Genomic DNA, 26,057 nt, shown 5'->3' with positions numbered 1-26,057 from the left:
CAAGGGGGCGAGAGCAATATTAGCTTGAGCTACAGGGAAAGGTTTTATGACGAGGCAAAAATTGAGAGAATCGGAAAAATGGTGTGAATTGAGGAGACACTAAAGAAATAAGATGTGAAATAAATAGGCTCCTGATTATTTTTATCTGAACAAGTTACCAACTTGACATAAGAAAATGCTCAAAAGGAAAATGTCTTCATGCTGGTTTATACCTGTATTTCATTCTTATTTAATTGATAGTTGAAGCTACTTAACAAATCAGGTTTTTTTCAAACGGAATAAAACCAAATGTTTCTGTTAATAGTCGTTGCTAGAATAAGAGCTCAGACCATTCAAATTTAGATCCAAATTATGGATTTAATATTAAAATCCTTTGCAATCATAGCTTTAGAATCTATTTCAATAGGGAATGTAAATGTTGATATTGGGTGAGTTTATCTCTTAAATACTTTACAGGAGACTATGATTTAAAAGTTCAGCTCAGGTTTATAATCGGTTAAGGAAAAAAAAGAAGTAAACATGTTTGGTGATATGTAAAAAAAGAAGTGCTGTACATCTTTTTAAAAAAGCTTTAGGACAGTGTGCATGCTAATGATGCTATTCATCTAACATGTCATATGTGCTTGTATATATAAACTCTCTTGACCAAAGCATACATTGTTAGAAGCTTCTGCTACTGCCAATGGTCTTCTCTGCAGAAGGTGATTAGGCTCAGAGCTAAAACGGAAACGTACTTTTCATTGTATACCTCCTTCTCTGCTTAAACTTCCCACTGTGTGTTTCAGTGATCAATTCTAATTCAGTGATCAATTTCTTAAAGAGAAATTAAAAATTTTAAAACATTTTCTCAAATTCCCAACTTTTTTTTTTTTCTTTTTTTTTTTTTTTTTTTTTTTTTGTATTTTTCCGAAGCTGGAAATGGGGAGAGACAGTCAGACAGACTCCCGCATGCGCCCGACTGGGATCCACCCGGCACGCCCACCAGGGGGCAACGCTCTGCCCACCAGGGGGCGATGCTCTGCCCCTCCAGGGCGTCGCTCTGTCGCGACCAGAGCCACTCTAGCACCTGAGGCAGAGGCCAAGGAGCCATCCCCAGCGCCAGGGCCATCTTTGCTCCAATGGAGCCTCGCTGCGGGAGGGGAAGAGAGAGACAGAGAGGAAGGAGAGGGGGAGGGGTGGAGAAGCAGATGGGCGCTTCTCCTGTGTGCCCTGGCCGGGAATCGCACCCAGGACTTCTGCACGCCAGGCCAACGCTCTTACCACTGAGCCAACCGGCCAGGGCCAAATTCCCAACTTTTAAATGTGATAATAGGCTCTGTTGAGAGGGAGAGATTGAAAAAGCAGGTAGAATGGGAAGAAAGGAAGGAAGCAGAAGTCGTGAAGTGGCTGCTGTGTGCTCAGGGAGCTCAGGGACGCAGAAAGAGAACAGAATTCTCTTCACACTGTCCTTGTGTCTAACAGACATTTTCCCCGGGCCTGGGCTCCCGATTTAAGAGACAACTGGAAGAGGAGAGTCAACAACTACACAGACTTTGTGAAGATGAGAAAGACCGTGGGAGGGTTCAGATTTCAAAGAGAATGACAAAGCTGCAAAGCAAGGGGCTCTGCCCTGGTTCCGCACCTGGCCCCTTGCATGGGCAAGTGCTCCAGAGGTTGTATTCCAGATCTGAGGAAGTCGCTTGCCCCCTACATTTGCCTTCACACAAGAAATTGTGTATAACTATAGAAATAATCATTTCCTAGATAGTTAACTTTAAGGATTCCTGCTTACTTATCAAATTTTCCTTCAGAGAATTGTGAAACTTCTATCAAACAGACTGGCAGAATGCAGGCCTTCTTTGACACATTAGTGTCACCTAAGTATGTGTACTGCAATATAAGCACTTTACAATTAAGTCAGGTCTTCATACTGACGAAGAATTCCTGGGCATTTTATCTTTTCATGCCTTCTCCCTTCATTCAAGCCCATCAAGAATGGAATGGCAATTTTCTTTTCTAATTCTCACCACATACTGCTTTATGTTTCACATGTCCACCTCCACATGTTTCAATTTGCCTGAAATTCTACTGAAAGACCCAGATTTTTGCTTTTTTTTAACATTGAATTCATCTTTAAGCAGACATTTGTTCAAACAAAAGCACTTAGAAAAATAAAATAATTTTCTTGTAAAAAAATTGAATAAGGGAGGGTCCAAGTTTTTTTTTAAAAAAACTAGTCCTTGCCCTGGCCGGTTGGCTCAGTGGTAGAGCGTCGGCCTGGCATGCAGGAGTCCCGGGTTCGATTCCCGGCCAGGGCACACAGGTGAAGCACCCATCTGCTTCTCCACCCCTACCCCTCTCCTTCCTCTCTGTCTCTCTCTTCCCCTCTCACAGCCAAGGCTCCATTGGAGCAAAGATGGCCCGGGCGCTGAGGATGGCTCTGTGGCCTCTGCCTCAGGCGCTAGAATGGCTCTGGATGCAACAGAGCGACACCCCAAAGGGGCAGAGCATCGCCCCCTGGTGGGCATGCCAGGTGGATCCCGGTCGGGCACATGCGGGAGTCTGTCTGACTGCCTCCCCGATTCCAGCTTCGAAAAATGCAAAAAATAAAAAAATAAATAAATAAACTAGCTTAAACAAACAAACATGAAACTCTGAAATAAAACTCCCAAATCAAGCATACCCAAATCTATACACAAGAAGAGCGATGTTACCAAGTTTACAGTTAGTCCGTGCATCATGGTAAAACAGTGATGTGCCACAATATTTTATCTACAGAGGTCACCACATATCTTCAGACACTGACATTGAAATTGTTGTGGATAAAATTATCTTGGATGCAGAGTCAATAACTTTCAGAAAAGGCTCATGGCTTCATTTATTATGAGGATTCTAACTAAACATCGGGATCCTCTTGGGGCTGTCTTGGTTTATCTCAGGATGGAGAATGCTTTTTAAATTTCTTTTTTTCTGACTGGAGTACATGATCGTGATGTGCACACTAAGTCTTCATAGAGGAAAGATGAAGTACGTCTTCGAGACATACTGAGTGTAAAAAGATAATAGGATCCACCCAACCACCCTTTTCCTGCTCTATGCCAGCAATGTCCACACTCCCTGCTGCTTCACCCCCTTCCTTCCAGAACTGTCAGCAGCGGCAACCACAAAGAAATCAGTGGATTTTTTGGAAGTATCTGAAGGGTGGCAGAATATGCCAACCCAAACATGCCACTTTTATATAAGGGTTATTTTGAGCTGGATGCAATTGAGAAGAAGCAGACACAAGAAAAGCTCGTTGCCCTTCCCGATTTGCTTAAAAGCAGGACATAAATATGTAAAGATATCACTTCTCATACTCTACCAGGAAAGACAGAAATCAACAGAGACAACTAGACCCTAATCAGCCCAGCAGTGGGGCCAGAGAAATCTACTTAAAAAACTTTACTAACTCTCATCTTCCATTAGTTTTCCCGTATATCTGCCTTCCCATAATTGACCAATCAAGAAACTCAAAGTCCTTTTCCTTTGTCTTGTCACTTTCTACAAATTTATTGTTTTTCAGTTAAGATGCTATATAAGCCCCAGTTCTAATAATCATCCCTTAGAGTTACTCACCACTGAGCACTCCTCCCATGTGCATGCGTGCTGCACATGTTAATATACTTCTGTTTTTCTCCTCTTAATCTGCCTGTTGTCAGTCTTATATACAAGGCCCCACTCAACAACCTCGGAGGGTAATGCGGAAATTCTTTTCTTCCTCCTCTACATACCAAAGTTAGCTAGCAGTCCTCTTAGACACAGACAAATCTATTCAACAGCAGTTCTCTACCCCATCTTGGCCAGATGCTTTTTCTATCGTAAAACTAGATAAAATATTTTATCACAGTTTCTCTCTTTGGCAAACAGCAATTTCTCATTCCTTCCTTTGAACCCATTTCTTCTTGTGGCATCTTCCTAAAAATTATATACTCTTAAGAAACAGTAATTTAGCCTGACCAGGCGTGGCACAGTGGATAGAGTGTCGGATTGGGATGTGGAAGACCGAGGTTTGAGACCCCAAGGTCACCAGCTTGAGCACGGGCTCATCTGGTTTGAGCAAAAGCTCACCAGCTTGGACCCAAGGTTGCTGGCTTGAGCAAGGGGTCACTCGGTCTGCTGAAGGCCCGTGGTCAAGGCACATATGAGAAAGCAATCAATGAACAACTAAGGTGTCGCAAGGCGCAACGAAAAACTAATGACTGATGCTTCTCATCTCTCCGTTCCTGTCTATCCCTCTCTCTGACTCTCTCTGTCTCTGTAAAAACAAACAAACAAACAAACAAAAAACAAACAAACAGTAATTTAGGCTGTTTCCAGATCTTCATTATTGTGAACAATGCTGCCATAAACATGGGGATGCATTTCTTTTCTTCAGTCGGTAATATGGTGTCCTTGGGATATAGTTTGTCTTTTTATTCTGTTCATGTTGTCTTTAGCTGTACAAAAGCTTTTTAGTTTGATATAGTCCCATTTATTTATCCTGTCTTTTATTTCATTTGCCTGTGGAGATAAATCAGCAAAGATATTGCTGTGATAGATGTCGGTGAGCTTAGCGAAGATCTGGAAACAGCCCAAGTATCCGTCAGTGGACAAGTGGATTAAAAAGCTGTGGTACATATATACAATGGAATACTATGGAGCTATGAAAAAGAAGGAAATATTACCTTTTGCAACAATATGGAGGGACCTGGAAACTATTATGTTGAGTGAAATAAGCCAGGCAGAGAAAGAAAAATATTATATGACCTCACTCATTTGAGGAATCCAAGGAATAATGAGAACTGAGGAATGGAATTGAGACAGAGGAGAGATCAAAGGGACCAAAGGAAAAGAGGACAGAGGGAAAGGGGATGATAGGATGGGAGAAACCTGAAGGGCAGGGGGGGAGGGCCCTGTAGGGAGGGGAAAAAGGGAAATATTGAGGGGACTAGGGAGGAGGGGGGATGCATATGGGGTGACCCTAGAATCTATGTAAACACAATTAATTAAATAAAAAAATAATAAAAATAAAAAAGAAACAGTAATTTAAAGACAATAATCAAGTTACCTTTGCTTTCTTTTATCTTAGCAAATCTATTTCATATTTTTTGTTCTTTTATAAAATAATTCTCCTCTTCCTAAATCATGTTTTTATTCTTTATTAACCCTTTCCTCTGGAGTTAATCAAAACTAAACAAAAATGCTCTAACATAGATCTCACTAACAACATATAAAAGAACTACTATTTTATTTTTATGGCTAATGCTCCTTTTTTTTTTTTCTTTTTCATTCACTGAGAGGAGAGGAGGCAGAGAGAGAATCCTGCATGCTTCCTGACCGGGATCCACTTGGCAAGGCCACTAGGGGGCGATGTTCTGCCCATCTGGGGCCTTTTTTTTTTTTTTTTTTTTTAGTGCCTAAGACCGAGGCCACAGAACCATCCTCAGTTCCCAAGGCCATCTTGCTTGAACCAATCTAGTCATGCTGCAGAAGGGAAGAGAGAGAGAGAGAAAAGGGGGAAAGGGGGAGAGGTAGAGAAGCAAATGGTTGCTTCTACTATATGCCCTGACCAAGAATTGAACCTGGGACATCCACATGGCGAGCTGATGTTCTACCACTGAGCCAACAGGCCAGAGCCTAATGCTCCATTTTAATAGATCTCAAAATTATGCTGGGTTTTCACAATAGCACATTTATGTATCATTTTTTTAAATGTATATTCATCAGTGCCTCCTACCTCAAAGGGTTATTAACAGGTCTGATGTGAAAAGTGCTCACTAGAATACCTGGTACACAGACAATACTCCAGACATGGTAACTGGTTATTCTTTTTTTTTTTCAAGTTTTTTTTAAATTTTATTTATTCATTTTAGAGAAGGGGGGGAGAGGAGCAGGAAGCGTGAATTCCCATATGTGCCTTAACCAGGCAAGCCCAGGGTTTTGAACCAGCGACCTCAGCATTTCAAGTCCACGCTTGATCAACTGCGTCACTACAGGTCAGGTGGTAACGGTTATTCTTGATACTTTAAACTAGACAGTCAGTCAAGTATGGAGAAGGAGTTGCTCAAAATGCACTATAGAATATTTTTAGGTAGTAAAGAGTCAAATATTTGTGCATCCTGTTTTAAGATACCTCATTACATGAAAATTGGAATTTATGGAACTAGTATGTGACTCAGGTGTCTGTTACGAAGAAGACCCTTACCTTTGCTCAAACTGTCCTGTTTGCTTCCTCGGGTGTCTGCTGGCCATCTCCCAAACAATACATCCAACAGCTAGGGACTATAAACAATCCTTCACGATTTTCAGTTAGTTAAGTGAACTACCCTTAAACAAGGTAATTCATCCGGACACCACATATTAAGGATGACTGTGCAGAATTCACATATTTCTGGTATCTGACACAAATCCAATCAAAAGTTGTATTTCTAACCAAGGTACTACATCAGATAAATCAGAGATATGACAAATAATATAACATGAAACTAAACAACTATAAACCACTATGCATTTAAAAGAGTAGAAGTATAACCCAAGACTAATAAAAATGGGCATTAATGTAGGTACACATCGATTACATAAAAGGCCCCAATGAATAATTAAATGCTCATCTAGTTTTATTGTATATAAAAATCAAGAGCTTTGCTATATTGTAATCCTGGACTAAAATGAATGTAGTATCCAGAATAGCTAAGAAGTAAACAGTCATTTAGCAGCATGCTTGCAAATCACCTTAGAATTTGTCAGATAAGCCAGATGTCTCAGATGTCTTTATAAAAACTTCCCAAGGAAATTTGAGAGGATACTTTCCCCTCACCCCCTGGATAAAAGGTCTGAAGCAAGGAGACATTCACAACCTTTCCGCTGATAATAGAGTGCTGGGATGAGCACTAACTCATAAATGTTTCATGCTGGTCGTGTTCCATTGAAAGTATTTCTTTTCTGAAGTAAGGGCTAACTCCACACTTCCACTCTTCCCCCTTCACCTCCTTCTCAGTCATAAAGAGCTATCCTGGCGCTGCCTGGTGTTGGGGGAGTTCCTAGGAGACAGCTCATGTTCAGTCTTTCTCAGCCTTCACTCCTGGGAAGTACAGTGACAGCTACCAGGGCACTGCATGCTTCAGGCAAAAGCAATAAAAATGATCAAATTACCTCTTTACACTTTATTTCTTAAAGTACAAAAGGAAATATATATACATGTAATAGACAGAATTATTTTTTAAATTATATATGTATACACATACATAAAAACTTTTAAATGCTGCCTACCTTCTTCTTAATTATTCTTTTCTCCCACAAGGTCAACAACTGTTTATAATCAACCCCCCCCCCCCAGTGGATGCCTGCCCAAACTGTCCCCTTTTATTTTTCCCTCTTCTAACTTTTAACCAGATGTGTGCCTCGAACCTCCCGCCAACACCACAGGTTCTTACTCCAGCAGCATGGGGTTACTGCATCTGCCCCACAGGGAAGTCAGGCCTCAGATTGTCTAAAATGACTCTCACTTCCAGCATCTACACCATTCCTGTGCCATTTAAACACACAGATACCTGGTGCTGCTGTTCTGTCCTTCCTTAACCAAGAAATCGTCCTCTCAGGCCCACTCAAGTCCTACTTCCTCACAGAGCCTCTTCTGATTAACCAGCTAAAGCTTTTAGTTCTTCCTACAATTACCTCCACTTTTACACACACATCTTAACCAAACATTCCAGCAAATACTGCATTCCCATATAGTAACATTTAGGAGGTGGCAAATATTAGGTGCCTGACATGTATGTAATCCTTGCAATCCTACACAAACTGTTATATGTAAAATAAAAATAATGTTATGTACCTCATAAGGCAGTTATGAAGATCAAATAATATCTGGCACATGGCAGAAGGTCAATTAATTAATGTCCAGGTGATGAATAAATTAATAACCTGAGAGCACACAGTACTTCATAAATAGAAGTTGCCTTTCCCTCTCAAGGCCATAGACCCAGAAGAGACAAAAGACCATATGGATAAAGCCAACAAGTAAGTGATTGTCTTTCATTCGTAGGCCAGCAACTCAGCTCCGCACTAAACTGTATCCCATTTTCTAGTGACTCCAACAGATTAAAATGTCTTCCTCCTGTGAGTCAAATTTACGTCCTTGCACCTTCTACCCCTCAGTCCTGGCTCAGCAAAGGGAACCACACAATCTATTCCAGGGGTCCCTAACTTTTTACATAGGGGGCCAGTTCACCGTCCCTCAGACCATCGGAGGGCCAAACTTTAAAAAAAAAAAACTATAAACAAATCCCTATGCACACTGCACATATCTTATTTTAAAGTAAAAAAACAAAACGGGAACAAATACAATATTCAAAATAAAGAACAAGTAAATTTAAATCAACAAACTGACCAGTATATCAATGGGAACTATGCTCCTCTCACTGACCACCAGTGAAAGAGGTGCCCCTTCTGGAAGTGAGGGGGGGCGGATAAATGGCCTCAGGGGGCCGCATGTGGCCTGCGGCCATAGTTTGGGGACCCCTGATCTAGAATAAGGTGCCCAGCGCCTCCATTTTCTTTACTGCACCTAATTTAGCCTTGGCGTGGGCTCCCACAGGTAGCTAGGAAAGGGAATGCCCCTGCACATCCCAGCGCCAGCACACTCATGGTGGAAACAAAAATGCTTTAAGAAATATTCATTTCGAGCACATGCCAAAGTTTTCTTTCGGGCTTGCAGAGCAAAAGACAGCAAACTGGAAAAGCATGTTCACAAAAAGTCTTAGTAAAGGAAGGGCTCTTTTAGAAATGGCGAGGAATAGCTGATAAGTGGATCTCAAACTTCAGTTGCTTCAGAAGCTCACTGGGAGGGCCTGTTAGAACACCTGGTGCTGGAACCGAGAGCGTCTGATTCTTAGGTCTGAGGTGGATACGCAGTTCTAACTACAGTGTCTAGTTCCCAGGCGAGGAGGAGTGACGCTGGGCCGGGGCCCACACTTTGTGAACCACTGGTCTAGACACCAAATAAAACTGTTTAACTGCAAGACTGATGGACTGTGCGGAGCTGTAAAGCTGCCACGCCTTTACCCACCGGGCACGTAACTCGGAGTACGCCGCGCGAGCGGCCCTGCCTGCGCCTCTAACCAGGACTAGCGAGCCCCTCGGTTCCACTCAGCAGCCCCGGTGGATGAGCCATTTGATTAAACAGAAGGGTTTTGCTTTTCAGACTGACATGCTTTGGGGCGTGAAACTTGGAATGCAGTTTCTCTCTTGTCACCCGAGGCAGATCCACTCCTTCCTCGCACCAGCCCTCGCGGTGGGGCGGCCGGGATACCTCTGCGGCCGGGGCGTGGAGCGGCCCTGGGAAGCCGAGCTCGGTTTCGGCCGGAGCCGCGCTTCTCCAGCCCCGAGGCCCGCGTCGCGCACGCGCAGCAACGTCTCTGCCGGCCGCCGGGAGGCGCAGCGGAACAAGCGGACGTGCCCAGCGGCTGCTCTCCCAGGAGCGACCGAAAGCGACCGTTTCCACTCCTCCCTCACCCTTTAATTCCCGGTTTCATTTAAACTCACGTTAATGAGTCAGATTACAACTGACAGCAGATCCTACGAAATTTGAATCACTTCGAAATAAAAAGAGAGGGGGAGAAAAGAGATCTGCCGAAACCCGGGATCGAACCAGGGACCTTTAGATCTTCAGTCTAACGCTCTCCCAACTGAGCTATTTCGGCTCCTCCCGCTCTTGCGCTAGAGCCAGATATTACTGCATTCTTTGCCTCTTCCGGATGTGTCATTCTTCAATAATCACAGTTTCCTCTTTGTCACGGCAAATTGTTCCATCAGAATTCTCCTGTCTGGCTGTTTACGAGCCACAGTCCCGGCAGTACTGAACACGCTACCTCCTCTTCAGCACAACCCGGATTTTGAACTTCATTGTTAACAAGAGCGGTCGTGAACGAGCCGGTCCGCAGCCGCTGGGCTCGGCGGTCGGGTCGGCCCGGGAGCCCGCGGCCGCAGGGTCCAGGACGGCAGCGCAGCGGCGGGAGGCTGGACGCGGGGCCCCGCGAGGACGACGCTCTCCGGGCGGCGCGCTCAGTCCGCCCGGGGCTGGTCCCCTCGATCCCGGAACCCCGTGGTCCCCTCGGTCAACCCCCGACCCAGCCGGAATAGGCCCTTCCCGCCAACCCGCCCCTGCCTGGAGCCGCACACACATTTGTCACGATTGGGATAAGGGAGTGGACAAGCGCAGGGAGGCAGAAGTGCAGCCTCCTTGTGATCTTGGGTCCTGGAAATGCCCCTTTATCTAACCACCACTTTGCGCGGGCCCGCCCGGCACGCCCCGAGCGCTCGGTAAAAGTTCGGCGTGCTCATTAAGGGCGATCATCCATTGGCAATACGATTTCCTACACCAGCTGATAAATGTTTCTGAAACATCCGCTCCGTGCCAGGCAGACATTCTGCAGTGCCCAAACATCCTATTTTTTCACTCTCTAATTACATTGCAATTTAGAGCTTTGCATTAAAGCGGAGGCTTCACCGTCAATTTTTACGGCTGAATGGATGCATAACAGAATATATATATATATATATATATATATATATATATATATATATCAGAAAAAAATCACTATTTGGAATGGATGCATTTGAATATATATATATTCATAACAATATATATATAACAGAATATATATATATATCAGGAAAAAAAATCACTGTTTGAAAGTATTTGCAATCTCTAAGACGGAGAGTCGCTGTCTGAGTTCCTTTAAAAGCGTTGGCTAGGAGGGGAAAAAGACCAGAGAACTTGGGGATGGATACTGATCTGTGAAGGCTGGGGGGCGGGGAGCGGCGGGGGGGGGGTGGCTTGGAGTGAAAGAAGGAGAAATTTGAAACATCTGCGGGTCATACATAAAGAAAAGGAAAAGAGGACTTTTCAAGGCTTTCTTGGGTATGATGAATGTAGCTACCTTTCACATTCTCTTTAAAATGGGTCAGAAATCGGAGCAGGCAGTGGTGCTGTGGATAGAACATTGGACGGGGACTGTAAAGACCCAGGTTCCAAACCCAAGGTCCCTGGCTTGAGCCTGGGGTCATATGATCCCATGGTCGCTGGCTTGAAGCCCAGGGTTGCGGGCTGGAGACCGCCCCCCCCCCCCCCCCGCACGCCCTCCCCACATCGTAGTGCATATGAGAAAGCAATCAGTGAACAACTAAGGTGCGGTAACTGTGCTATGGAGGAAATCCAGCTTTGCTCAGCAAGATTGCACAGCTAAGAACCATCAGAACCTCCATAGAGATCACGTTCCAAGGATGAAAGTAAAGTGAAAATCTGCACATACATCACAGTAAGGGACATATAAATAAAGGAGTTGTCATTCAAATGAGAAGGATGTTAAAGATGACTCCATGTTGAAAAGAAGTTTTATGTAGGCTGCAGTCCTGTATTCCAAATTAGCCCATGGATATATTACCTATGATAACTCTGAAAACTAGTTATGAGAAGACCTGAGAGTAAACAACTACAAAGAGAATGTTTTAAAAGAGAGAGAAAGAGAATATGTTGTATGTAGTTATAACATCTAATAAATTTTTGAACTTCTGTTAACTGGTAAGCTGTCCTTAACTTTGATTCTGGAACCCCTGGCACACACAAAAAAATTGCAATATTTTGATTTGCCTCTAATTGTAATTATTATTTCTCAAGTCTTTTTTTTTTTTTTTTTAAGAATATATCAAAAGGACATAGGAGCCAGTTTGAAGGGACTCCCAGTGGTCAAATCTGGGACAATCTGAGCATCAAAATAAATAAGAGCAATAGATAATTTATCCATTGAATAAAATTAAAATCCATGAATACAATAATGAAGGGAGAGGGACACTGAAAATTCTGGCTTGTAGGTGAATGACTTGCACCGACTGAAAAACATGAAGGGCGTGGTGGCATAGGAAATCATCCATTTCCAAGCATCAGTAAAGACTGGTTCTGGCAAGAATCAATGATGGATGCTAAGGCTGGGAGAAAAGTTATATGATGAGCAGGATCATGGCACGGTCTCAAAGTGTTTCACCAAAGATTGCTTAATAGTAGCAAGGGGAAATAGAATCTATACGTTAGAGAAATTGAACAATGCCTTGATATGGTTGTCAAGAATGATTTTTCAGTGAGGGTCATTGAGATATCATGTGCTTCCTAATACGATTTTCTGGAAAGGACACAACTTTGTCACTTATGTAATGGTCCAGCCAGGGTTATGCAACCTATATTTAATCAGGATACAACACTAAACAATCCAAAATTAAAGTCATTCTAGTTTATTGCAGCATTGTTTACAATAATAGCCAAGATCTGGAAACAGCCCAAGTGTCCGTCAGTGGAGGAGTGCATTAAAAAGCAGTGGTACACATACACATGGAATACTATGTGGCTGTGAAAAAGAAGAAAATGTTACCTTTTGCAATGGCATGGATGGACCTGGAGATTATTATGCTAAGTGAAATAAGCCAGCCAGAGAAAGACAAATATCATATGATCTCACTTATATGTGGAATCTAATGAACAAAGTGAACTGAGGAATGGAATAGAGGCAGAGGCAGGGTCACAGGGAGCAGAGGACAGCTGTCAGAGGGAAGGGGGATGATGGGATGAAATCAGAGAAGATGAAGGGATTTGTGAAATTATATATACATAACACATAGATACAGATAACAGGATGGCAAATCCCAGAGGGAAGAGGGGAGGGAGTTGGGGGAAGGGGGTACAGGGGGGTGTAATAGGAGACACAGGGTTGGGGAGTGAGGATGTTATATTGAGTGAGACACTTTGAATTCATGTTAACACAATAAAATAAAATTAATAAAATAAAAATAAAAGTCATTCTAGTAAATAACTGTTTTGGATTCTCAAAACTGTTAAGGTCATAAAAGCAAAGAGCTGAGGAACAATTTCAGGTGGAAGGAGGCTAAAAAGACATTACTACTAAACGCAATATGTGATCCTGGACTGGTTCTTATTGGGGAAGGTACGTGCTTTAAAGAGTATTATTGGGTCAATTAAAGAAATTGGAATGTGGTTGTAGATTACATAAAAGCGTCATGTCAGTGTTAAATTTCCTGAAGCTGGCAACCATAGGTACGTAAGAAAATATCCTTGTTTTCAGGAAATGCACAGTGAAATGAAGTATTAAAGGGAAAGAGAGGTTTCTTATCTGCAATCTATGCCCAAGTGGTTCAGAAAAATAAAATCATATGTGTGCAAATACACACAGAAAGACAGAAAAAAAAGAGAATATTAAAAAGTAAATGGGAAAAAGTATTAAAAGTTGGTGAATCTGGATAAAATATATATGGGACTTCCTTGCACTATTCTGTAACTTTTATGAAAATTGGAAAGTCAGAATATCAAGTAATTTTTCTTAAATGTGATGTTCTTCTGGTCTTTCAGCCAAACCATTTCAGCTGAAATTGAAGTAATGCTAGAGGTGGAAAAGAACTTGGGGTTTATTTAGCCTGACCCACACATTTTACATATCAGGAAACCGAGGCCCACAGATACTATACACAACTTGCTTAAGGTTACTGTCTTCCTTGAAATTGGCTTGGGCAGCCATAATGAACTACCATAAACATTTGGGGGAGGGGAGAACAGTGCTAAAGAACAGATACTTATTTTCTTATAGTTTAGAGTCTGGGAGTTCAGGATCAAGGTGCTTGCCAGTTAAGTTCCTCAGGAGAGAACTTTTCCTGGCTTGCAGACAGCTGTCTTCTCACTGCCTACTCACATGGACTTTTCCTTGGTGTCTGTGCTTGGAGAGAGCTCTATTCTTCTAAAGCCACCAGTCCTATCAGATCAGAACCCTATCCTTATAACCTCCTTAACTTTAATTATATCCTAAAGGCTCTCTGTCCAAATACAGTCACTTTGGGAGTTAGGGCTTCCACATATGAATTTGGGGGAGGAAGGTACACAATTCCATCCATAGCAGTTACATAATTAATTCAGTGCAGAAATGACTGCTGCCCTACAAAGCATACATTTTAGCTTGAGTAAATACTACTAATATGTGTTTATTAAAACACCTTATTTCTATTAAAAATTAGCATGAGAGTCTAAATCCTTAACAGGAATCTGATGGTAAGGCTCAGCTTTTTCTTGTAGGTCCTTTTTCACCGGTGTGTCTATGAATTTTAAAGTACTCTGTGTGTAGAAAATAAGACCTTTGCTTGATGGATATAAAGTGATTTCATCAAAGGTATAGATTGAAGTTGTAACTTAGAAGAGAAGTATAAAAAAGTTAATGGGTAGCAAAATCGTCAGTGTATTGAATTGATCCAGAAGTTAATGTATTTAAAGCCATTAAACCACAAGTCAATAAAGACCTTATTGTTTTTTGTTTTTGTTGAATCACATACATCAATATAAAGCCTTTGGGTATACTTACCAGGCCAGAAACCATTAAGCAAATGATACTCAAGAACAACCTACTGTGTTTTTCATATGTTCTAATCCAATCCTCCCACATCCTCAAGCAAACACCTAACTAATCACGTGGATTTTGCACAATGGCCTAAAGGCCAAAACCTTGGGTTCCAGAGCTTGAGTTTCAGAGGCTTGCACACTCTTTAAATACTTGTCAGCATAATTGCTGTCTCTCTTTCCTGATGAAGTAGGCCAGCCTCCCAACTGCATCCCTGCCTGTTTCCTCACACTCAACCCCTATCCAGAGATTAAAGAGTAAGGCTTGATTATTTGCCCAAAAAATAAGACAAAATAAATTTAATGCAGGAGTTTCCTAAACCCTTGATAATTTTTTTTAAAGCCAGAAACCAAAAATAATTTGTCTCTTTTTCTTTTTCCCCAGTGAAGATGCACAAGATAGTGTTAAGTGACCGGCAGCTCAGAAAAGGAGGCTAGGACACAGAAGCCCTGTGCTATTTGCCCTGAGTCACCTCCAGCCTCCCAGGAGCCTCGTATTGTTGACTCTCCGCTGCTTTCGTTCACTTCTCTAGTTCTGTTTTTTTGGACCATTACACCAACTGCATGTCTCAGCACTGGCCAATTCCTGACCCACGTTGCTTTTGCTCAGGAGCCAAGGCGACAGTCGGTTCTTCTCTAGCATTCCTCCCTGTCGTTCTTGCACATGCAGGGCAGAGTTTTTCTAGAGGACTTGAGTGGATGGGTGGAATGGGTAAGAGAAAGGGGTAGTGGAGCTTTGCTGCTTCCTGTGGTCAGGACTGAGGCAGGACTGTGCAATGTGAGACAGAAGCCTCATCAGAACTTTCCTCCTCTTGTCTTGCAGCTGGAGCTGTCGGGGCACACTTCTGGGGTTTTGCTAAATTAGCAAGATGAAAAGCAGGGCCCTGACCCCAGATTCCACTACTCGGCTAGCCAGCCATTTCCACCATTAGCAATTGGGGAAGTTGACCACACCTAGTTTTCCCCAACTCCATAGGCTGCACATGATTCAGAAGGGGCTGCGGTTCCACCCCATCGTTCTACATGTTTTCACGGTGTTAGTCCAGTGTCCAGTTCTTCCCGGATAGACAGGCAGGAACTCATCACATCATTAACAAAAAGACATAACTAAAAGTTAATGTGTGGACCCTTATTGGACTCTGGTATAGATTTTTTTTTTTTTTTTAGCTATAAATACCCTTACAGATATAAGGGAGAAAACTAAATTATCTCTCTATCTATCTTAGGTTCCCTTGCTGGGGCCCCGTAAATTAGACTAACAAAAGATAAGAAAAAATTATAGAACAAGAGGAAAAACATAAGTTTATTAACCTGTGTATTGCTCATACAAGTGGAAGTTCTCAGTGATGAGTAATTTACTGGGGTGGTTAGAACTTGAGCTAATACAGGGTGTAGCAAAATACAGTTGTGAGTACACAAAACATAGAGTTTATTCTTGTATTGTTATTTATTAATTATTGCATTATTTCTGTACAAACAACTGTAAACCTACTTTTGCCCAACTCTGCATGGCATCTTATAAAAGAAAAATAAATTTGTGAAATAGTGACAAGACAAAGGAAAAAGACCAAAGTTCTGGGGCGGAAAGTAAACACACGGAGAAACTAATGGTAGAGAGGGTTAGTTAGGAAAGCTTGTTTCATAGATTCCTCTGGTGCAATTTGTGAAAGATCAGGGTGTATAGTTGTCTCTGGTGATTAACTACTGCCCTTCCTGCTAGAGAGGGAAGAGGGGACACCTTTACCAATTTGTCCTGCTTTTAGATAGAGGGATGGTAGAAAGCTTTTCTTGTTTCTCATTTGCTTTCAGCTTAAAATAATGTCTGTGCCAACGTGGCATGGTTTGGGTGGTATATTCTGCTAACTTTCTGGGAAATATGGAGAAATTTAAATGTGTATATTAAGAAATGGCTGTCAGTTTTCTTAAGTATGAAAATGGTATTATAATTATGTAGGAGAAATACTATGGATTTTATGATATTTATGTGGAAGTATTTAGTGTTGAAGTGTCATGATGTCTTCAGTTTGCTTTTAAATATTTCAAACATCCACACATACACATAACATCAATATAGCAAAATGTTTACAACTGTTAAATGTATGTAGAGAAATACATCTTTTAACTTCTGTTTTAATTTTTTATAATAGAATTTGAAAAAAAATAAATATTAGTCTTATGTTAAAGAGTCAAGAAATTTTTGGATTTTAATGCTATTTTTTCACTAAATAGTGAAGTACTTTATTTCTTATTAATGTGTTTTTAGGCATCAGAATGTGATTAGGGTTATAGTTTGTGAGAAAAGAGAGGCTTTTCATTCAATCCACAGTCAGTCTAAATAGTCCCTTTGTCCATCTATTGCTAAAGTCTGTCCTGCGTATACCAAAACCATATTTTTGGAATCACCACATTAGGACATGTGGTCTGACAAAAGTTGTTTCTGTTTTGTTTTTCATTTCTGTTTTTACACATGAAATCCTTACAAAGACATAAAATCAAAAAATGTGTAGATATTTTTGTTGTTGCTGTTTCATATATCACAAAGCACCTTTATTGAAAAATAACACAATGAAATGAATACTGTTTCAAGATTTGGGTCACAATTTCCATACCTTGCAGTCAACTCCACTGTGATTTATAGAAAAACCTCTCTCTAACTTTACAAGGTCAACTTAATCTATCATGACATATATTCAGGATAAAAATATCTTTTATTCTTAACTTTCAATTTTCCTTCTTGAATCAGGCTTTCAGTTTTGACCTTCACAATTACTAAGGAAAATCAGATTGCAGTAATTAGAATATTGCAGGGACACCATCTAAAACTATGGTTTGATTAGTCCATTAACTGAAACAACCACAATTTCAACTCCTGAGAATTTTAACTGATTTAATTTTAGTTATGAGGCACACTATTTTATTTTTTTTTATGATGGTTGAAATATTTGTAGAGTAAGTCAGAGGCAGCACCTTCTAGAGTGTTATGAGGGCAAAAGGAAAACCTGCAGGCTGGCAGATTAATCTGAGAAAAACGTGTATTTTCTAAATATTAACACATGGAACTTGCACTTGATATGTAACATCCAAATAAGGTATAACGTACATTTCACTGTGGATGCTTTTTTCTGAACAAACAAAAACTGCTTTATATTTTCACCTGTTTATTATATTTTTTAAAATATGACGGGCAGAACAGCAGAACCACTAATCAAAGTTTTCAAATTTACTAGGAATAGAAAGTTGTTTCTCAATGGCTCATTTAGCCTATTTTATATAATTTTCTCTTCTCCATAATTTTTATTCAGCATTTTAACCTGAGAAAGCGCTTGCCCTTCTCTCTTACCCCTGCAGTCATTTCTCAAGGCTCTCTTCATTAAGTGAGCGATGTTTTCATTCCAAGTCAATAATCAGGGATTAAGCAAAGTACAGAACTGTTAATTAGAAGACATTTTATTGAAAGATTTTCCAACAGGTTAAAGTCAAGGGAGGGAAACCATGAGTTAAAGTTGCTTCTTTTGCTTCACAGAATTGACCTAATTAAGTCAAAACAATAAAAAGGGGGCTTGTTATTTTCTAAATGTATGATAGAAAGACTACATAGGTACAACAGAATATTTTCCACCATTGGAAAGCTTGCCTAATAGCGTGTCAATTAAAGCATAGTGAATTTAGCTATAAACACAACAGTATTAGAAACACTGACTAATTATTAAAGCTAAGAAAAGATCAAAGAACAATCATTCAAAGAAGTTTCCACAAAGAAGCACCAACGTTAGAATTAAAGATCAGTTCTTCTAAACAACAACAAAACATAAGTGAAATCAGTAGCAAGCCTAAGACTTGCAAAACTGGTTGGCCTCTTTCTTAAAGAGTGAGGTTCAAGGAAGCAAGTATGCTTATGGTGATTAGCGGTGTGTGAAAAAGCAAGAGGTTCTGCCTGGGGTGGGATGGAGAGCAGATGTGAGTGTGGAGAGAGCAGCAGAGAGAAACTGAGAGAGACAAAAAGACAGTGGCGAAGAATCTACTTTAAAAACCCACAAGCGATTAGCGATGCTGAGTGTCTGAGTCCTGGGATACAGAAATGATTTCACTCCCAGGAGCAACATGTCCTGTGGGCACACAAACCTATAAACACATGAATCATACGAGCAAAATGGGATGGGAATTGAGGGCTGATCTCAACAGTTACAAGTGAGGCCAACTTTGGTGAGCAGGTGACATTTGGTTTGGGTTTTGAAGGTTGACCAGTTCTTCAGACAAACAAGAGGGAACAAGAGGAAGGTGCATATCTGAAAGGACAGACAGCTGTGCCGAAGAACAGGACCTTCCGAGAGCATGGAAGGGCCTGGCTCCTGAGGAGGCCAGGGTGCCCGTCTGTGAGCACAGCTGAGGAGGGAGCTGAGAGGAAGCAGAATGACTGGGTATGATGACCCTTTGGAGTTTGAAAAATTAGGCAACAAGGAACCAAAATATATTTTCTATTTCAGGGAGTGGTTTGATTTGTAAAAACGCAAGTACTAAGGCAGTGGCAATAAGAGCTGAAGAAGAGACACCAGAATTAAGAGATGACTAGGGAGTAATCAGTAGGATTCAGTAACTAGACATGGGCAGGGAGAGAAAGAAGAGACAACGATGGCATCAAGGCTGCTGGCTTGGAAAAGGGTGGACGAGTATGTTCTTTCTCAAGACTGAGAATGCAGGAAACAGTAATTGGGGACTGTGGAGGGACTGTACATTCTGTTACATATCTATAAAAGTTGTGGTATCTTCTAGAATCCAGGTGAGTGCTCCAAAAGTTGTTTGGAGTTTAGAATGCAGAAAAAGAATAGATAGGTGCTAGGAAAATAAAATGTGGGAAGGGAATCGTGCTTATCGTGAGGATGAGAGTTAGAGGATATGGAGAGAGAGCACATAAGTGAGGAGGCTGGGAACATTATCACTTAGGGGCAATGGTTCTTAACCAGGGCAATTTTGCTTCTCGGGACAATAGGCAAAGTCTGGGTGCATTTTTGGTTGTCGCAACACGGAAGTGGGGGAAAGGAAGGGCATAGACACCAGGGATGCTAGTAAGCCTACTAAATGCACTGGATAGCCACACACACACACACACACACACACACACACCCAGGAATTAACCAGTCCCAAATGGTCAATTTAGGGAATAGGCAGAAGAGGCCAGCAAGAAGGAAAGAGGTGGAAAATGGTGAGGGAGACAGGAAAGAATGGTGCTGCTGAAGGCAAGGGAAAAAAGCCTTTTAACAAACAGAGCACGAACAAGGCCAAAATGCTGCAAGGAGTGGGGAAGAGAACTGACCTTTGGCTTTCACATTCAGGAGATTATGAGTGACAATGGTGGAAACAGACCCAGAAAAGTAATGGGGCAGAAAAGTCAGGTATAACACAGTGCTAAAAGGTCAAGAGGTGAGGACGTGGGACACTAAATGGGGATACTCTCGAGTGTTTGTTTATAAATGATGAGGGAGAGAAGAGGTGAGGAATAAATTTAGTGTTTAGGGAGAGGATACTCCTATTTCTTTTTGTTTTTTCTGTGAAATAAAAATAAAAACTAACGTTTAATAAACATGTACTGGACGCTGGCTGAATGTTTTACATGCATTACTTTATTTAAAATTCATAGTAACTGTGGTCTCCACTCTACAAAGGAGGATATTGAGCCCCAGTTGGAGAACTGTGACTATCATGAGAGAGGAAGTGGTGAACTGGGCTCTGATCTTGAAGTGTGGGGAGGTTCTCCTTAGCCTGGGGTGTTTCACAGTCGTCCTGTGTGGATGCTGCTACCGCCCATCCCTGCTGGCCCAAAGGCAGTCTCCAAAGTCAGAGAAACTGGTCACGATAGCTTTACAGTGTCTACTAACTAACCCTGGTCCTCACCTTTTATTCATTCCCAGCAGGAGGTTAACAAAATAAACCTAGGTCACTCCAGCTCTCCATCAGAGGTTTACAAAGATGGGTTGTATAGAATAAACTCACCAGCTGTAGGACTCCATGACTAGCTCCTTGCTCAGTCCCTCCAAGCAGGAGAGAGCTGGAAGGAAGTCTGCCGGAATGTGGTTGTCATGCTACTCACCTCAGCTGACCCTCTTCTGGAATCTCCTCAGACAGGGAATGGGGATCCATAGGACTTAGGAATCTAAATACCTAGGATTTCTGAGCTTGAGCGTATCCACTCAAGGGGTTAACCAAGAATTTTCAAAGGCGAGGGCTAGTTTTCACATTTGCCCTGGCCCATCAAACACAATTCCAAAACTCAGTTTATTACCATTACATCACTTCACCTCCTTCTGCAACAGGAGTAGGAGAATGGACTGAGAATGAGTGAGATCAGGATGAAGTCAGAATCTGAACTCTGATAAAAAATCGAGAGCTCCTTCCCTGTGGCATATAAAAGGCAGCTAAGCAGGAATAGATGAAAGCACGGCTTATACTTCTGAGGGCACATCTGTTTATGTTGGTGGTAAAAATTTCTAAAACTTTGCAATTTTCTTCAGCGATATTCTATAATATACAGACTTAAAAAAAGAGAAAGGCTAGGTTCATGTAAGGTTGGGCTATGTAAGAATGGTGCTTAGAACACAGTAAGTAGTCAATAATATAGAATGAATGAATGAATGAATGAATGAATGAATGAATGAAGGAAGGAAGGAAGGAAGGAAGGAAGGAAGGAGCAGAATTAAGAGTACTAGGAAAAAGTTTATACCCATCTGGACCATTGGGGTCCAGACTGAGTAGGAAGAGTAGTGAAGCCAAGTCAAGGCTGATGAGACAGACTGTTGAGGCTGATCTGATTGGGGTCATAGGTAGGATTGAATGGACACTGAAGCTCAGGTCAGGAGAGATGACATCAAAGGGGATGCTCCAATTAATGTTCAATCATGTCATTAAAAAGAACTACTTCAAATACCTCTGTTGAAAAACCAGCAACAATATAAATATGTAATTCAGAGAAAAAGACACGTAAGTGGCTAATAAACATATACAGAGAGACTAAAGCTGGTTAAGGAGTATAGAAGTACAATTAAATAATTTCATATCTTTCAAATTGGCACAGGTTAAAGGGTCTATTAATATCCACAACTGGTTATGTGGCAGGCAGTTAGACATGAGCAGAGAAAGAACAATGAGCCAGATATGGAAGGTCACCAGGACAGAAAGCCCCAGGTGCCTAGCACAGGTCAATACTAGGGAAACAAAGACCTTGCTCCCAGGGTAACCTCACCTCCTCTAGCATATCACTGGTCAAGTGGTTTAGATCCTCTGACATTTCATATTGTTGGTCATGCAGTACAGACCCTCCCCCAACCCTCCCTTCCCTCTCATGTTCCTAGTCTTACAGCAGACCCCCTCCCATGTGGGCCCTTGCATTAACCGCCTTAAGCATTAATCCCTACGGATAACATATAGGCCTCAGATGTGTTTTAGCTCCAGGCCCCAAAAAGTAGCAAGGCCAGACTAGTAATGCTATAGGACCAACTATGTAAAGCCAGTAGCCACAGCCACCATAACAGCCACCTGGCCCATGCAGGTTCGCTTTAGATTCGGACAGATAGTAATGAAACAATGGAGCCAAAAACTGGTGGGCCATCATCTTTAATCCTAGTTTGCACCCAGCGGGCAGGCAAAACACACAGTGGGAAGACACTTCCCTTTCCATTCAGTGCTCACAAAGCTACTGACTTATCCGAGTTTCCTAGAATCAAAGGTTTCTAGCTCACCAGTCTTATTCACCTCTGTTTCCCATCTCCTTCTCTCTGCACAAACTGGCTTCTCCTTCACCACTCTGCCATCTTGGCTGTCTCTCCTGCCCTCCATGTGGCCTTTCTCTGCTCTCCTTTCTCTGCTCTCTCCTCTAATGCTAATTTCAGGAACCAAGAGAGAGCAAGCTCTCGGTCTGCCCCACTTTATAGTATAGAAATCAAAACCTTTAATCCAATATACAACAAGGAAGTCTCTGATACAAAGTCACTTATCTGAGGCATGATGGGATTCCTCACAAGAGTGCACCACCCACATCATGCAACAGTCAAGAGTGTGGGGAAAAGCTTAGTCTTAAAACTAAGCCTTAGGCTATAACGACCTGGTCTGCTTACAGCCTGTCCCCCACACCCAATGCAAACTATAAGGGAGCAAACATATACATCATATCTGCAAATCTATTTGACCCACAAGCTGCATTGACTAGTGACTCCCTGCACTAGTGCCAACAATCAGTGGAGACCACAGTTCTGAAAGAATGCACATGAAAAGCTGATAAATATTCTACTGGGATGCTCCCCTGGGACCTCCAGATACACATTCTCACAATGAAGGACCCAGTGCTGCTCTCTCTACAGAGCAGGCCTGCACCTTTCCCCACCCAGCCCCCAGCCAGTTTTCCTGGCCTCTCTCTTTCTTCCAAGCTCCAAGGGTCATTCTTTTGCCTCTGCAATTATTTCCTGAGCCCATTTCTTCTATAGCTCATTTCTACCTCTGTGACTTTCTAAACAAACTTTCTGTTTTAGAGTCTTGACTGAATTTTTGATTAGCCAGAACCAAGTACCAAGGTTGCTGAACCGAGGTCCAATCATCAGTAACATTCTGGTGCCGTTTCGCCACCAACAGTTACAGTACAGGCAGTTTCATCTGTATCTTTTCAGTGTTAAATGCATGTGCTTTGGACCCAGAAACAGCATTTCTGGTCATCAATCCTTCAGAAATATATGTTCACCTCTGTCCAGATAGTTGCATACAGGGATGTTCAATGCAGCAGTGTTTTCAATAGTTATAACAGGTGCCACTATAAATTCATGGCCTTCAGACTGGGTTGTGCCTTCACCTTGGCAATGGTAGTTTCTGCTTTCATTTTCCTCTGTGACTCTTCAAAACCCTCCCCTCCCCCTTTGCCTTTGCCGCGAACCAGCACAGCTAGTAATTCCAGGTCCTGAGTGGGAAGTGCGCAGAATTAAGAAAAATAGGCTTAAAAGAAAAAAGGATGGGCTCAGGAGGACCTTTTGCAACACAGAAGATAGCTTGCAAAGGGCGAGCCTCCACCCCTCTACCGGCTTTATTTATAAGGCAAAGTGAGGTCATTAGCAAATCAAAGAGATCATTAAAACAAAGTCATATTTCCAAGGCATCCCAAGAATTCTACCAAGTGCAGAAAACCCCCACCATATATATCTTACCTACACAAAACAAAGGATAAAAAGACACTGCCTCCAGTCTTTCCAAGGGACATGGAGGATAGGAGAGCAGAAACAATTCAGCATCACAACTAATATGAAGGTGTGGGAAAAAAACAGCCTTTAGCAACTTCACAGAACAAGTGAGGTGGGGGGTTGGGCAGACTGTCAGTTTACTGCCAGTTCCCCACACCTGTCCCCCCAAAATCTAGACTGCAATGACCCTATTGGTTTTCGGTGCCCAATATGCCTTCCTCACCACTCAAGAAGAAATTGAGGTCATGGTGAATTCCCTCATGTTCCTTTCTTGAAGTTTCTGTATGTAAAATTCATCCAATCCCTGTCTTTACTGGTCCAGAAAGAGGTAACCCCACCCATCTCATTCCACCCAACCCAGTACTCCCCCCCTGGAGCCCCTCTCCTCAGACACGGTACCCTGTCAATCACCCACCCTTGAGCCGTCATCAATCTGTCCTACTCTACTGCACACTCTTCCATTAGTACAGTATTCCATTCCAGGCAAATACACACACACACACACACACACACACACACACACACGTTTCTGAAAACTCAATTTCCTCCTCTACTCCCCATTCTGCTATTATTGCTCTCCTGGCCACCAAAATGTGTGCTTTTTCCACACCCAGCAATTCTTCAATTTACTGAGGACACCAACTAGCTGTCCTATAATTCAATTAAATTCTGACATTATCTACCTGGAGTTACCATCAGCTCCCACAAGTAAAGGGCTTGATCCCACAACTGTCCCCACTTCAGGTACCAATTGCCAGTCTGGGTTGTCACTTGTGCTTCTGACCAATTGGCTATAGATTTCAGGTCCCCATCACCTCCTCCTCAGGTTTGATCATTTGCTAGGGAGGCCCAGGGAAACACGAAACCTGTATTATAGCGGCTACAACTCAAGAACAGCCAGAGGGAAGTGAGCACAGGGCAAGATGTGGGCAAAGTGCCAAGCTCCCACGCCTTCCCCAAGTGCACCCCTGCCCGGCCTCTCCACCTGTTCACCGACCTGGATGCTCATCAAATCTCATTGTTCGTGAGTTTTTATAGAGCTGTTTTCGGGCTCTCAGTCTAAAAGATCTTGCTTTCTAGTTGCTTGATCTTTCTGGTGACCAGCCCCATCCTGAGGCTGTTCAGCTTTGAGACTGAAAAATGCTCCAGAGAGTGGCAGTGTTGCAGCTTATTTTATACATTAGAATGAAAGGAGACGACGTCAGGAGGGTCACATGAAATCTGCTGGGGGTAGATTAAGGTGGTGGGAGAAAGAGAAGTAGGGAAATCCCCGGGACTGGGAAAAAATGCAAAACAGAGAAACACATGCTTCTTTTACACTGGGGGGTACAGGACAGTGAACAATGAACATTTACAGCAGAGATGGAATGTGGGGAACAAGGTAACAGTGAGGTGGGTCTGTGGTCTCTTTCTCTGGTACAGCAGGTGTCCTGAGCGATCTGGAAAAGAGACTACTCTGGCCTAGGACACACTTTCAGTTAAGACTTTTATGTTCAGATTGTCCTCCGTGGTTACTTTTGGTTCTGAGCTTGTTAACACCTGCCAGGCAGGCCTCCCTTGACCTTGTCAGGTTCAGTATGCAGCCCTTTTTCACCCAACTCCATTCCTAGATCCCTAATTGTAACTGGCATTAGGATTCTTGAGCTCCCCAACACAGAAACTGAGAGAAGACCCCAGAGAAATTTCAGACAGCTCTTATCAAGGTTATGCTCAAGCACAAGGGAGGCAGCACAAAGGAAGGGAAGGTCCTCTGTACTGACTGAGAGGCTGGCGCCGGGCTGCGTTATAAGCTGGGGACAAAGTTGGTTTCATGAAAAGGCATGCTTGTGACATTTTCCCTTTCAGGGTCAGGTGACTTTTTTCCAGGTGCAGTGCCCAGTAACCATGTTTGTACCTGCGCTGCAGGGGCAAGATGACAAACCTCTATTCTACTTTGTGTCTATGAATTTGCCTGTTTTAAATACCTCAAATAAGTGGAATCACTTGTCAGCATTTGGTGGTGTCATTTTGGGCTAATACAGGGGTCTCAAACTCAACTCAGCATGTGGGCCGCAGAGCAAGATCACAGCCCTTCGGCGGGCCGCACTAGGTCTACAAAAGGCAACTGTTACGCAACACTTTTCTCACTGCAGTTGAAAACAAAAAAAAATCAGTACAACAAGCACAATCGTACATGCAGTTTACTCAGTGTCACAAATCGACCAGAAACTGTAGTTCGCATCACAACTGCTGTTAACTAAGCTAATATCTAGCTAGGATGCTAGAGAAATGAAAAATACAAGTAGGCCCCTAGGCTTACTTAATTTTATCCAAAATATTTTGAACTTTGTGGGTTAGTCTGCGGGCCGCACAAAATTGTTCAGCGGGCCGCATGCGGCCCGCGGGCTGCGAGTTTGAGACCC

The 26,057-nt window shown here is 42.3% G+C and overlaps 1 long non-coding RNA gene and 1 other non-coding gene across 2 annotated transcripts in view; one reads left to right on the top strand and one right to left on the bottom strand.

Moving 5' to 3' along the window:
* Positions 1-26,057, top strand: part of LOC136307721 (uncharacterized) — a 530,662-nt gene that overhangs the window by 12,698 nt on the left and 491,907 nt on the right. The gene's annotated exons all lie outside the window — the stretch shown is intronic.
* On the bottom strand, positions 9,626-9,698 carry TRNAF-GAA (transfer RNA phenylalanine (anticodon GAA)). The gene has a single exon. It is a non-coding gene; the product is annotated as a tRNA-Phe (tRNA).

Source organism: Saccopteryx bilineata, chromosome 6 (assembly GCF_036850765.1).
Source record: "Saccopteryx bilineata isolate mSacBil1 chromosome 6, mSacBil1_pri_phased_curated, whole genome shotgun sequence".
Classification (NCBI taxonomy): Eukaryota; Metazoa; Chordata; class Mammalia; order Chiroptera; family Emballonuridae; genus Saccopteryx; species Saccopteryx bilineata.
This window is presented reverse-complemented; position numbering and strand designations above follow the sequence as displayed.